The sequence below is a fragment of the Mytilus galloprovincialis genome, chromosome 8 (genome assembly GCF_965363235.1).
Source record: "Mytilus galloprovincialis chromosome 8, xbMytGall1.hap1.1, whole genome shotgun sequence".
Taxonomy (NCBI): domain Eukaryota; kingdom Metazoa; phylum Mollusca; class Bivalvia; order Mytilida; family Mytilidae; genus Mytilus; species Mytilus galloprovincialis.
Window position 1 is genome coordinate 60,164,500 of NC_134845.1, and position 14,620 is coordinate 60,179,119.

Genomic DNA, 14,620 nt, shown 5'->3' on the forward strand with positions numbered 1-14,620 from the left:
GATGGTTTATAAAAAGCCATTATTAGGCAAAACTCTTAAACAAAAGGTCCTTGACCCATAGGGTCTTTTGCAATGACATTGTGAAGCAATGACCTTGACAAAGGTCACAAGGTCAAAGGTCAAGGTCATGTACATATGTGATTTGGGGCACGACTTGAAGAATTTTATGTGTGTTTGCCAACCAACCAATCAACCAACCAATCATGATCAATCAATAATGATCAATCAACAAATCATGATCATGATCAATCAACCAATCATGATCATGATTAATCAATCAATCAATCATGTTTCCGTCTCATGTGTTTAATATAGGGTTCAAGATCTCCTTTGTTTCTTTTTCGCTGTTTCAATTGACCCTTTCCAACGTGTTTAACCAACCAACCAACCAATCAATCAATCAATCAATCAATCAATCAATCAATCAATCAATCATGATCAATCAATAATGTTTCCGTCTCATGTGTTTAATATAGGGTCCAAGATCTTTGTTTCTTTTTCGCTGTTTCAATTGACCCTATCCAACGTGTTTAACCAACCAACCAACCAACCAGCTAATCAAGTAATCAATCAATCATGATCATGATCAATCAATCATGTATCCGTCTCATGTGTTTAATATACGGTCCAAGATCTTCTTTGTTTCTTTTTCGCTGTTTCAATTGACCCTATCCAATGTGTTTAACCAACCAACCAACCAACCAACCAACCAACTAATCAATCAATCAATCAAGTAATCAATCAATCATTATCATGATCAATCAATCAGTCAAGTAATCAATCAATCATGATCATGATCAATCAATCATGTTTCATGAAAAATTGAAATTTAATATTGTTCTTGCGTCACTTCTGAAAAAAAAAAATCCACATGTACTCTGAAACTACAAGTACAATCGACCTCAAAATTTGCAGTCAGCAGTGCATACATGTACTAAAAGTTCATAAAAAAACTTGGTGCGGATATCTCTCAAGACTTTTCCTAGAGAAAAAAAATGGCAATGCCCTAAAAATCGCTTGCTAGGTCCGTAAATCTCAGTGACATCCTACAATAAAATGTCCGCTCCTAGATTAAAATACTAATCTGTGTTACAAACTGGTGCTGAAAAATGTACATTTTAAGAAAATAATCATTAAATGCGTATTAAAGTTACACCGGAACAATTAAATCCAAAACATGCACTGCTGGTGAACTGTGATCAAAATGTCAATTTCCAACAATGACAAAAGAAATTACATTGTGTACATTCCGTCTCTATACATGTTGTCTGTTCAACATCCCGACATAAAGAGAAATAAAAATACTAAGTTTTCGTTATTATAAACCCAAGTCACGTGATGTCTTCCCCATCTGGCGCGCGCGCTGGACCTAAAATAAAATAAAAACTTTCCAAACTAAACATGAAACTTCTCCGGTAACAATAATATAGACCCCATACAGAAACAAACAAACAAACAAACAAACAAACAAACAAACAAATAAACAAACAAACACCCCCCTCCCAATTCAATTAATTTTAAAGGGGGAAAGACCCCCTACAATTGCTTTTTTAAAGCAATTGATTTATATTGTAAAAAAACCTTTTTAACCATTCTGTTCCATTAATAAAAAAAAAAAAAATCTCCCCGAGACCCCCTTTTGCCCCCCCCCTTTTTTTTTAACCCTCCACTGACAACTGAATGTAGGTTGTGTACTATCTATCCTATCAACGTAAAACGAACGACAACTCCAGTTTTTTCCATATTATTAGGTCTTTCCACTTTTCTGTGGAAAGCCTATTGTATTTGTTCTGATTATTAGGTCTTTCCACTTTTCTGTGGAAAGACCTATTGTATTTCTTCTGATTATTATTAAGTCTTTCCACTTTTCTGTGGAAAGACTTATTGTTTTTGTTCTGATTATTAGGTCTTTCCACTTTTCTGTGGAAAGCCTATTGTATTTGTTCTGATTATTATTATTAGGTCTTTCCACTTTTCTGTGGAAAGCCTATTGTATTTGTTCTGATTATTATTATTATTTTTTTTTTTTCCGCCAAATTTTGTTCTTGCGATAAATGTTTGTTTCGCAATATGTCGCTTAGATTTTTTTCATTTTGTATCGTATAGTTTATGCGCTTTTAAATTTCACCCTGCTAAGCCGAACCATTTTCTTTGTAAGAGTTATCTCCCTATTCACTGTTTGTCATGTGTGTGCATCTCCTTCGTAACAAAATAAGAAAGCGACAAAATTCTTTTTACAAATTGTTCGTTACATCCTCAGAAATTTTTGGCTAATTTGGATCGAAGCGATTCGATGAAATTTTATAGGAGTTATGTACCTTTACGGAATAAATTTGTCGGTATGTTTTTTTAACTCATAAACCGTTAACCGTATAACCCTGGAATGTTTTTATTTGAGTCCCCTGGGTCCTAACTTAGAAAATTAGGTCAAGGTCAAAGGTCAAGGTCATATTTTAGATTTTCATATGTCTTTGATTTCCCTATAATTCTTGAATGGTTATAGATACAGAAAATTTAAGCAGTGAAAAATGTTCAGTACTTCAAGGGGCAACTTTGTTACATTATGACTGTATTGATTTTACCATTATGTAAGGGACATAACCCCCATTGATGGTTTATAAAAAGCCATTATTAGGCAAAACTCTTAAACAAAAGGTCCTTGACCCATAGGGTCTTTTGCAATGACATTGTGAAGCAATGACCTTGACAAAGGTCACAAGGTCAAAGGTCAAGGTCATGTACATATGTGATTTGGGGCACGACTTGAAGAATTTTATGTGTGTTTGCCAACCAACCAATCAACCAACCAATCATGATCAATCAATAATGATCAATCAACAAATCATGATCATGATCAATCAACCAATCATGATCATGATTAATCAATCAATCAATCATGTTTCCGTCTCATGTGTTTAATATAGGGTTCAAGATCTCCTTTGTTTCTTTTTCGCTGTTTCAATTGACCCTTTCCAACGTGTTTAACCAACCAACCAACCAATCAATCAATCAATCAATCAATCAATCAATCAATCAATCAATCATGATCAATCAATAATGTTTCCGTCTCATGTGTTTAATATAGGGTCCAAGATCTTTGTTTCTTTTTCGCTGTTTCAATTGACCCTATCCAACGTGTTTAACCAACCAACCAACCAACCAGCTAATCAAGTAATCAATCAATCATGATCATGATCAATCAATCATGTATCCGTCTCATGTGTTTAATATACGGTCCAAGATCTTCTTTGTTTCTTTTTCGCTGTTTCAATTGACCCTATCCAATGTGTTTAACCAACCAACCAACCAACCAACCAACCAACTAATCAATCAATCAATCAAGTAATCAATCAATCATTATCATGATCAATCAATCAGTCAAGTAATCAATCAATCATGATCATGATCAATCAATCATGTTTCATGAAAAATTGAAATTTAATATTGTTCTTGCGTCACTTCTGAAAAAAAAAAATCCACATGTACTCTGAAACTACAAGTACAATCGACCTCAAAATTTGCAGTCAGCAGTGCATACATGTACTAAAAGTTCATAAAAAAACTTGGTGCGGATATCTCTCAAGACTTTTCCTAGAGAAAAAAAATGGCAATGCCCTAAAAATCGCTTGCTAGGTCCGTAAATCTCAGTGACATCCTACAATAAAATGTCCGCTCCTAGATTAAAATACTAATCTGTGTTACAAACTGGTGCTGAAAAATGTACATTTTAAGAAAATAATCATTAAATGCGTATTAAAGTTACACCGGAACAATTAAATCCAAAACATGCACTGCTGGTGAACTGTGATCAAAATGTCAATTTCCAACAATGACAAAAGAAATTACATTGTGTACATTCCGTCTCTATACATGTTGTCTGTTCAACATCCCGACATAAAGAGAAATAAAAATACTAAGTTTTCGTTATTATAAACCCAAGTCACGTGATGTCTTCCCCATCTGGCGCGCGCGCTGGACCTAAAATAAAATAAAAACTTTCCAAACTAAACATGAAACTTCTCCGGTAACAATAATATAGACCCCATACAGAAACAAACAAACAAACAAACAAACAAACAAACAAACAAATAAACAAACAAACACCCCCCTCCCAATTCAATTAATTTTAAAGGGGGAAAGACCCCCTACAATTGCTTTTTTAAAGCAATTGATTTATATTGTAAAAAAACCTTTTTAACCATTCTGTTCCATTAATAAAAAAAAAAAAAATCTCCCCGAGACCCCCTTTTGCCCCCCCCCCCTTTTTTTTTTAACCCTCCACTGACAACTGAATGTAGGTTGTGTACTATCTATCCTATCAACGTAAAACGAACGACAACTCCAGTTTTTTCCATATTATTAGGTCTTTCCACTTTTCTGTGGAAAGCCTATTGTATTTGTTCTGATTATTAGGTCTTTCCACTTTTCTGTGGAAAGACCTATTGTATTTCTTCTGATTATTATTAAGTCTTTCCACTTTTCTGTGGAAAGACTTATTGTTTTTGTTCTGATTATTAGGTCTTTCCACTTTTCTGTGGAAAGCCTATTGTATTTGTTCTGATTATTATTATTAGGTCTTTCCACTTTTCTGTGGAAAGCCTATTGTATTTGTTCTGATTATTATTATTATTTTTTTTTTTTTCCGCCAAATTTTGTTCTTGCGATAAATGTTTGTTTCGCAATATGTCGCTTAGATTTTTTTCATTTTGTATCGTATAGTTTATGCGCTTTTAAATTTCACCCTGCTAAGCCGAACCATTTTCTTTGTAAGAGTTATCTCCCTATTCACTGTTTGTCATGTGTGTGCATCTCCTTCGTAACAAAATAAGAAAGCGACAAAATTCTTTTTACAAATTGTTCGTTACATCCTCAGGAATTTTTGGCTAATTTGGATCGAAGCGATTCGATGAAATTTTATAGGAGTTATGTACCTTTACGGAATAAATTTGTCGGTATGTTTTTTTAACTCATAAACCGTTAACCGTATAACCCTGGAATGTTTTTATTTGAGTCCCCTGGGTCCTAACTTAGAAAATTAGGTCAAGGTCAAAGGTCAAGGTCATATTTTAGATTTTCATATGTCTTTGATTTCCCTATAATTCTTGAATGGTTATAGATACAGAAAATTTAAGCAGTGAAAAATGTTCAGTACTTCAAGGGGCAACTTTGTTACATTATGACTGTATTGATTTTACCATTATGTAAGGGACATAACCCCCATTGATGGTTTATAAAAAGCCATTATTAGGCAAAACTCTTAAACAAAAGGTCCTTGACCCATAGGGTCTTTTGCAATGACATTGTGAAGCAATGACCTTGACAAAGGTCACAAGGTCAAAGGTCAAGGTCATGTACATATGTGATTTGGGGCACGACTTGAAGAATTTTATGTGTGTTTGCCAACCAACCAATCAACCAACCAATCATGATCAATCAATAATGATCAATCAACAAATCATGATCATGATCAATCAACCAATCATGATCATGATTAATCAATCAATCAATCATGTTTCCGTCTCATGTGTTTAATATAGGGTTCAAGATCTCCTTTGTTTCTTTTTCGCTGTTTCAATTGACCCTTTCCAACGTGTTTAACCAACCAACCAACCAATCAATCAATCAATCAATCAATCAATCAATCAATCAATCAATCATGATCAATCAATAATGTTTCCGTCTCATGTGTTTAATATAGGGTCCAAGATCTTTGTTTCTTTTTCGCTGTTTCAATTGACCCTATCCAACGTGTTTAACCAACCAACCAACCAACCAGCTAATCAAGTAATCAATCAATCATGATCATGATCAATCAATCATGTATCCGTCTCATGTGTTTAATATACGGTCCAAGATCTTCTTTGTTTCTTTTTCGCTGTTTCAATTGACCCTATCCAATGTGTTTAACCAACCAACCAACCAACCAACCAACCAACTAATCAATCAATCAATCAAGTAATCAATCAATCATTATCATGATCAATCAATCAGTCAAGTAATCAATCAATCATGATCATGATCAATCAATCATGTTTCATGAAAAATTGAAATTTAATATTGTTCTTGCGTCACTTCTGAAAAAAAAAAATCCACATGTACTCTGAAACTACAAGTACAATCGACCTCAAAATTTGCAGTCAGCAGTGCATACATGTACTAAAAGTTCATAAAAAAACTTGGTGCGGATATCTCTCAAGACTTTTCCTAGAGAAAAAAAATGGCAATGCCCTAAAAATCGCTTGCTAGGTCCGTAAATCTCAGTGACATCCTACAATAAAATGTCCGCTCCTAGATTAAAATACTAATCTGTGTTACAAACTGGTGCTGAAAAATGTACATTTTAAGAAAATAATCATTAAATGCGTATTAAAGTTACACCGGAACAATTAAATCCAAAACATGCACTGCTGGTGAACTGTGATCAAAATGTCAATTTCCAACAATGACAAAAGAAATTACATTGTGTACATTCCGTCTCTATACATGTTGTCTGTTCAACATCCCGACATAAAGAGAAATAAAAATACTAAGTTTTCGTTATTATAAACCCAAGTCACGTGATGTCTTCCCCATCTGGCGCGCGCGCTGGACCTAAAATAAAATAAAAACTTTCCAAACTAAACATGAAACTTCTCCGGTAACAATAATATAGACCCCATACAGAAACAAACAAACAAACAAACAAACAAACAAACAAACAAATAAACAAACAAACACCCCCCTCCCAATTCAATTAATTTTAAAGGGGGAAAGACCCCCTACAATTGCTTTTTTAAAGCAATTGATTTATATTGTAAAAAAACCTTTTTAACCATTCTGTTCCATTAATAAAAAAAAAAAAAATCTCCCCGAGACCCCCTTTTGCCCCCCCCCTTTTTTTTTAACCCTCCACTGACAACTGAATGTAGGTTGTGTACTATCTATCCTATCAACGTAAAACGAACGACAACTCCAGTTTTTTCCATATTATTAGGTCTTTCCACTTTTCTGTGGAAAGCCTATTGTATTTGTTCTGATTATTAGGTCTTTCCACTTTTCTGTGGAAAGACCTATTGTATTTCTTCTGATTATTATTAAGTCTTTCCACTTTTCTGTGGAAAGACTTATTGTTTTTGTTCTGATTATTAGGTCTTTCCACTTTTCTGTGGAAAGCCTATTGTATTTGTTCTGATTATTATTATTAGGTCTTTCCACTTTTCTGTGGAAAGCCTATTGTATTTGTTCTGATTATTATTATTATTTTTTTTTTTTTCCGCCAAATTTTGTTCTTGCGATAAATGTTTGTTTCGCAATATGTCGCTTAGATTTTTTTCATTTTGTATCGTATAGTTTATGCGCTTTTAAATTTCACCCTGCTAAGCCGAACCATTTTCTTTGTAAGAGTTATCTCCCTATTCACTGTTTGTCATGTGTGTGCATCTCCTTCGTAACAAAATAAGAAAGCGACAAAATTCTTTTTACAAATTGTTCGTTACATCCTCAGGAATTTTTGGCTAATTTGGATCGAAGCGATTCGATGAAATTTTATAGGAGTTATGTACCTTTACGGAATAAATTTGTCGGTATGTTTTTTTAACTCATAAACCGTTAACCGTATAACCCTGGAATGTTTTTATTTGAGTCCCCTGGGTCCTAACTTAGAAAATTAGGTCAAGGTCAAAGGTCAAGGTCATATTTTAGATTTTCATATGTCTTTGATTTCCCTATAATTCTTGAATGGTTATAGATACAGAAAATTTAAGCAGTGAAAAATGTTCAGTACTTCAAGGGGCAACTTTGTTACATTATGACTGTATTGATTTTACCATTATGTAAGGGACATAACCCCCATTGATGGTTTATAAAAAGCCATTATTAGGCAAAACTCTTAAACAAAAGGTCCTTGACCCATAGGGTCTTTTGCAATGACATTGTGAAGCAATGACCTTGACAAAGGTCACAAGGTCAAAGGTCAAGGTCATGTACATATGTGATTTGGGGCACGACTTGAAGAATTTTATGTGTGTTTGCCAACCAACCAATCAACCAACCAATCATGATCAATCAATAATGATCAATCAACAAATCATGATCATGATCAATCAACCAATCATGATCATGATTAATCAATCAATCAATCATGTTTCCGTCTCATGTGTTTAATATAGGGTTCAAGATCTCCTTTGTTTCTTTTTCGCTGTTTCAATTGACCCTTTCCAACGTGTTTAACCAACCAACCAACCAATCAATCAATCAATCAATCAATCAATCAATCAATCAATCAATCATGATCAATCAATAATGTTTCCGTCTCATGTGTTTAATATAGGGTCCAAGATCTTTGTTTCTTTTTCGCTGTTTCAATTGACCCTATCCAACGTGTTTAACCAACCAACCAACCAACCAGCTAATCAAGTAATCAATCAATCATGATCATGATCAATCAATCATGTATCCGTCTCATGTGTTTAATATACGGTCCAAGATCTTCTTTGTTTCTTTTTCGCTGTTTCAATTGACCCTATCCAATGTGTTTAACCAACCAACCAACCAACCAACCAACCAACTAATCAATCAATCAATCATTATCATGATCAATCAATCAGTCAAGTAATCAATCAATCATGATCATGATCAATCAATCATGTTTCATGAAAAATTGAAATTTAATATTGTTCTTGCGTCACTTCTGAAAAAAAAAAATCCACATGTACTCTGAAACTACAAGTACAATCGACCTCAAAATTTGCAGTCAGCAGTGCATACATGTACTAAAAGTTCATAAAAAAACTTGGTGCGGATATCTCTCAAGACTTTTCCTAGAGAAAAAAAATGGCAATGCCCTAAAAATCGCTTGCTAGGTCCGTAAATCTCAGTGACATCCTACAATAAAATGTCCGCTCCTAGATTAAAATACTAATCTGTGTTACAAACTGGTGCTGAAAAATGTACATTTTAAGAAAATAATCATTAAATGCGTATTAAAGTTACACCGGAACAATTAAATCCAAAACATGCACTGCTGGTGAACTGTGATCAAAATGTCAATTTCCAACAATGACAAAAGAAATTACATTGTGTACATTCCGTCTCTATACATGTTGTCTGTTCAACATCCCGACATAAAGAGAAATAAAAATACTAAGTTTTCGTTATTATAAACCCAAGTCACGTGATGTCTTCCCCATCTGGCGCGCGCGCTGGACCTAAAATAAAATAAAAACTTTCCAAACTAAACATGAAACTTCTCCGGTAACAATAATATAGACCCCATACAGAAACAAACAAACAAACAAACAAACAAACAAACAAATAAACAAACAAACACCCCCCTCCCAATTCAATTAATTTTAAAGGGGGAAAGACCCCCTACAATTGCTTTTTTAAAGCAATTGATTTATATTGTAAAAAAACCTTTTTAACCATTCTGTTCCATTAATAAAAAAAAAAAAAATCTCCCCGAGACCCCCTTTTGCCCCCCCCCCCTTTTTTTTTAACCCTCCACTGACAACTGAATGTAGGTTGTGTACTATCTATCCTATCAACGTAAAACGAACGACAACTCCAGTTTTTTCCATATTATTAGGTCTTTCCACTTTTCTGTGGAAAGCCTATTGTATTTGTTCTGATTATTAGGTCTTTCCACTTTTCTGTGGAAAGACCTATTGTATTTCTTCTGATTATTATTAAGTCTTTCCACTTTTCTGTGGAAAGACTTATTGTTTTTGTTCTGATTATTAGGTCTTTCCACTTTTCTGTGGAAAGCCTATTGTATTTGTTCTGATTATTATTATTAGGTCTTTCCACTTTTCTGTGGAAAGCCTATTGTATTTGTTCTGATTATTATTATTATTTTTTTTTTTTTCCGCCAAATTTTGTTCTTGCGATAAATGTTTGTTTCGCAATATGTCGCTTAGATTTTTTTCATTTTGTATCGTATAGTTTATGCGCTTTTAAATTTCACCCTGCTAAGCCGAACCATTTTCTTTGTAAGAGTTATCTCCCTATTCACTGTTTGTCATGTGTGTGCATCTCCTTCGTAACAAAATAAGAAAGCGACAAAATTCTTTTTACAAATTGTTCGTTACATCCTCAGGAATTTTTGGCTAATTTGGATCGAAGCGATTCGATGAAATTTTATAGGAGTTATGTACCTTTACGGAATAAATTTGTCGGTATGTTTTTTTAACTCATAAACCGTTAACCGTATAACCCTGGAATGTTTTTATTTGAGTCCCCTGGGTCCTAACTTAGAAAATTAGGTCAAGGTCAAAGGTCAAGGTCATATTTTAGATTTTCATATGTCTTTGATTTCCCTATAATTCTTGAATGGTTATAGATACAGAAAATTTAAGCAGTGAAAAATGTTCAGTACTTCAAGGGGCAACTTTGTTACATTATGACTGTATTGATTTTACCATTATGTAAGGGACATAACCCCCATTGATGGTTTATAAAAAGCCATTATTAGGCAAAACTCTTAAACAAAAGGTCCTTGACCCATAGGGTCTTTTGCAATGACATTGTGAAGCAATGACCTTGACAAAGGTCACAAGGTCAAAGGTCAAGGTCATGTACATATGTGATTTGGGGCACGACTTGAAGAATTTTATGTGTGTTTGCCAACCAACCAATCAACCAACCAATCATGATCAATCAATAATGATCAATCAACAAATCATGATCATGATCAATCAACCAATCATGATCATGATTAATCAATCAATCAATCATGTTTCCGTCTCATGTGTTTAATATAGGGTTCAAGATCTCCTTTGTTTCTTTTTCGCTGTTTCAATTGACCCTTTCCAACGTGTTTAACCAACCAACCAACCAATCAATCAATCAATCAATCAATCAATCAATCAATCAATCATGATCAATCAATAATGTTTCCGTCTCATGTGTTTAATATAGGGTCCAAGATCTTTGTTTCTTTTTCGCTGTTTCAATTGACCCTATCCAACGTGTTTAACCAACCAACCAACCAACCAGCTAATCAAGTAATCAATCAATCATGATCATGATCAATCAATCATGTATCCGTCTCATGTGTTTAATATACGGTCCAAGATCTTCTTTGTTTCTTTTTCGCTGTTTCAATTGACCCTATCCAATGTGTTTAACCAACCAACCAACCAACCAACCAACCAACTAATCAATCAATCAATCAAGTAATCAATCAATCATTATCATGATCAATCAATCAGTCAAGTAATCAATCAATCATGATCATGATCAATCAATCATGTTTCATGAAAAATTGAAATTTAATATTGTTCTTGCGTCACTTCTGAAAAAAAAAAATCCACATGTACTCTGAAACTACAAGTACAATCGACCTCAAAATTTGCAGTCAGCAGTGCATACATGTACTAAAAGTTCATAAAAAAACTTGGTGCGGATATCTCTCAAGACTTTTCCTAGAGAAAAAAAATGGCAATGCCCTAAAAATCGCTTGCTAGGTCCGTAAATCTCAGTGACATCCTACAATAAAATGTCCGCTCCTAGATTAAAATACTAATCTGTGTTACAAACTGGTGCTGAAAAATGTACATTTTAAGAAAATAATCATTAAATGCGTATTAAAGTTACACCGGAACAATTAAATCCAAAACATGCACTGCTGGTGAACTGTGATCAAAATGTCAATTTCCAACAATGACAAAAGAAATTACATTGTGTACATTCCGTCTCTATACATGTTGTCTGTTCAACATCCCGACATAAAGAGAAATAAAAATACTAAGTTTTCGTTATTATAAACCCAAGTCACGTGATGTCTTCCCCATCTGGCGCGCGCGCTGGACCTAAAATAAAATAAAAACTTTCCAAACTAAACATGAAACTTCTCCGGTAACAATAATATAGACCCCATACAGAAACAAACAAACAAACAAACAAACAAACAAACAAATAAACAAACAAACACCCCCCTCCCAATTCAATTAATTTTAAAGGGGGAAAGACCCCCTACAATTGCTTTTTTAAAGCAATTGATTTATATTGTAAAAAAACCTTTTTAACCATTCTGTTCCATTAATAAAAAAAAAAAAAATCTCCCCGAGACCCCCTTTTGCCCCCCCCTTTTTTTTTAACCCTCCACTGACAACTGAATGTAGGTTGTGTACTATCTATCCTATCAACGTAAAACGAACGACAACTCCAGTTTTTTCCATATTATTAGGTCTTTCCACTTTTCTGTGGAAAGCCTATTGTATTTGTTCTGATTATTAGGTCTTTCCACTTTTCTGTGGAAAGACCTATTGTATTTCTTCTGATTATTATTAAGTCTTTCCACTTTTCTGTGGAAAGACTTATTGTTTTTGTTCTGATTATTAGGTCTTTCCACTTTTCTGTGGAAAGCCTATTGTATTTGTTCTGATTATTATTATTAGGTCTTTCCACTTTTCTGTGGAAAGCCTATTGTATTTGTTCTGATTATTATTATTATTTTTTTTTTTTTCCGCCAAATTTTGTTCTTGCGATAAATGTTTGTTTCGCAATATGTCGCTTAGATTTTTTTCATTTTGTATCGTATAGTTTATGCGCTTTTAAATTTCACCCTGCTAAGCCGAACCATTTTCTTTGTAAGAGTTATCTCCCTATTCACTGTTTGTCATGTGTGTGCATCTCCTTCGTAACAAAATAAGAAAGCGACAAAATTCTTTTTACAAATTGTTCGTTACATCCTCAGGAATTTTTGGCTAATTTGGATCGAAGCGATTCGATGAAATTTTATAGGAGTTATGTACCTTTACGGAATAAATTTGTCGGTATGTTTTTTTAACTCATAAACCGTTAACCGTATAACCCTGGAATGTTTTTATTTGAGTCCCCTGGGTCCTAACTTAGAAAATTAGGTCAAGGTCAAAGGTCAAGGTCATATTTTAGATTTTCATATGTCTTTGATTTCCCTATAATTCTTGAATGGTTATAGATACAGAAAATTTAAGCAGTGAAAAATGTTCAGTACTTCAAGGGGCAACTTTGTTACATTATGACTGTATTGATTTTACCATTATGTAAGGGACATAACCCCCATTGATGGTTTATAAAAAGCCATTATTAGGCAAAACTCTTAAACAAAAGGTCCTTGACCCATAGGGTCTTTTGCAATGACATTGTGAAGCAATGACCTTGACAAAGGTCACAAGGTCAAAGGTCAAGGTCATGTACATATGTGATTTGGGGCACGACTTGAAGAATTTTATGTGTGTTTGCCAACCAACCAATCAACCAACCAATCATGATCAATCAATAATGATCAATCAACAAATCATGATCATGATCAATCAACCAATCATGATCATGATCAATCAACCAATCATGATCATGATTAATCAATCAATCAATCATGTTTCCGTCTCATGTGTTTAATATAGGGTTCAAGATCTCCTTTGTTTCTTTTTCGCTGTTTCAATTGACCCTTTCCAACGTGTTTAACCAACCAACCAACCAATCAATCAATCAATCAATCAATCAATCAATCAATCAATCAATCATGATCAATCAATAATGTTTCCGTCTCATGTGTTTAATATAGGGTCCAAGATCTTTGTTTCTTTTTCGCTGTTTCAATTGACCCTATCCAACGTGTTTAACCAACCAACCAACCAACCAGCTAATCAAGTAATCAATCAATCATGATCATGATCAATCAATCATGTATCCGTCTCATGTGTTTAATATACGGTCCAAGATCTTCTTTGTTTCTTTTTCGCTGTTTCAATTGACCCTATCCAATGTGTTTAACCAACCAACCAACCAACCAACCAACCAACTAATCAATCAATCAATCAAGTAATCAATCAATCATTATCATGATCAATCAATCAGTCAAGTAATCAATCAATCATGATCATGATCAATCAATCATGTTTCATGAAAAATTGAAATTTAATATTGTTCTTGCGTCACTTCTGAAAAAAAAAAATCCACATGTACTCTGAAACTACAAGTACAATCGACCTCAAAATTTGCAGTCAGCAGTGCATACATGTACTAAAAGTTCATAAAAAAACTTGGTGCGGATATCTCTCAAGACTTTTCCTAGAGAAAAAAAATGGCAATGCCCTAAAAATCGCTTGCTAGGTCCGTAAATCTCAGTGACATCCTACAATAAAATGTCCGCTCCTAGATTAAAATACTAATCTGTGTTACAAACTGGTGCTGAAAAATGTACATTTTAAGAAAATAATCATTAAATGCGTATTAAAGTTACACCGAAACAATTAAATCCAAAACATGCACTGCTGGTGAACTGTGATCAAAATGTCAATTTCCAACAATGACAAAAGAAATTACATTGTGTACATTCCGTCTCTATACATGTTGTCTGTTCAACATCCCGACATAAAGAGAAATAAAAATACTAAGTTTTCGTTATTATAAACCCAAGTCACGTGATGTCTTCCCCATCTGGCGCGCGCGCTGGACCTAAAATAAAATAAAAACTTTCCAAACTAAACATGAAACTTCTCCGGTAACAATAATATAGACCCCATACAGAAACAAACAAACAAACAAACAAACAAACAAACAAACAAATAAACAAACAAACACCCCCCTCCCAATTCAATTAATTTTAAAGGGGGAAAGACCCCCTACAATTGCTTTTTTAAAGCAATTGATTTATATT

General features: G+C 33.8%; 1 protein-coding gene across 1 annotated transcript in view; it reads left to right on the forward strand.

Moving 5' to 3' along the window:
* LOC143042306 (uncharacterized) overlaps window positions 1-14,620 on the forward strand; it is a 216,546-nt gene that overhangs the window by 109,885 nt on the left and 92,041 nt on the right. The window lies entirely within an intron of this gene.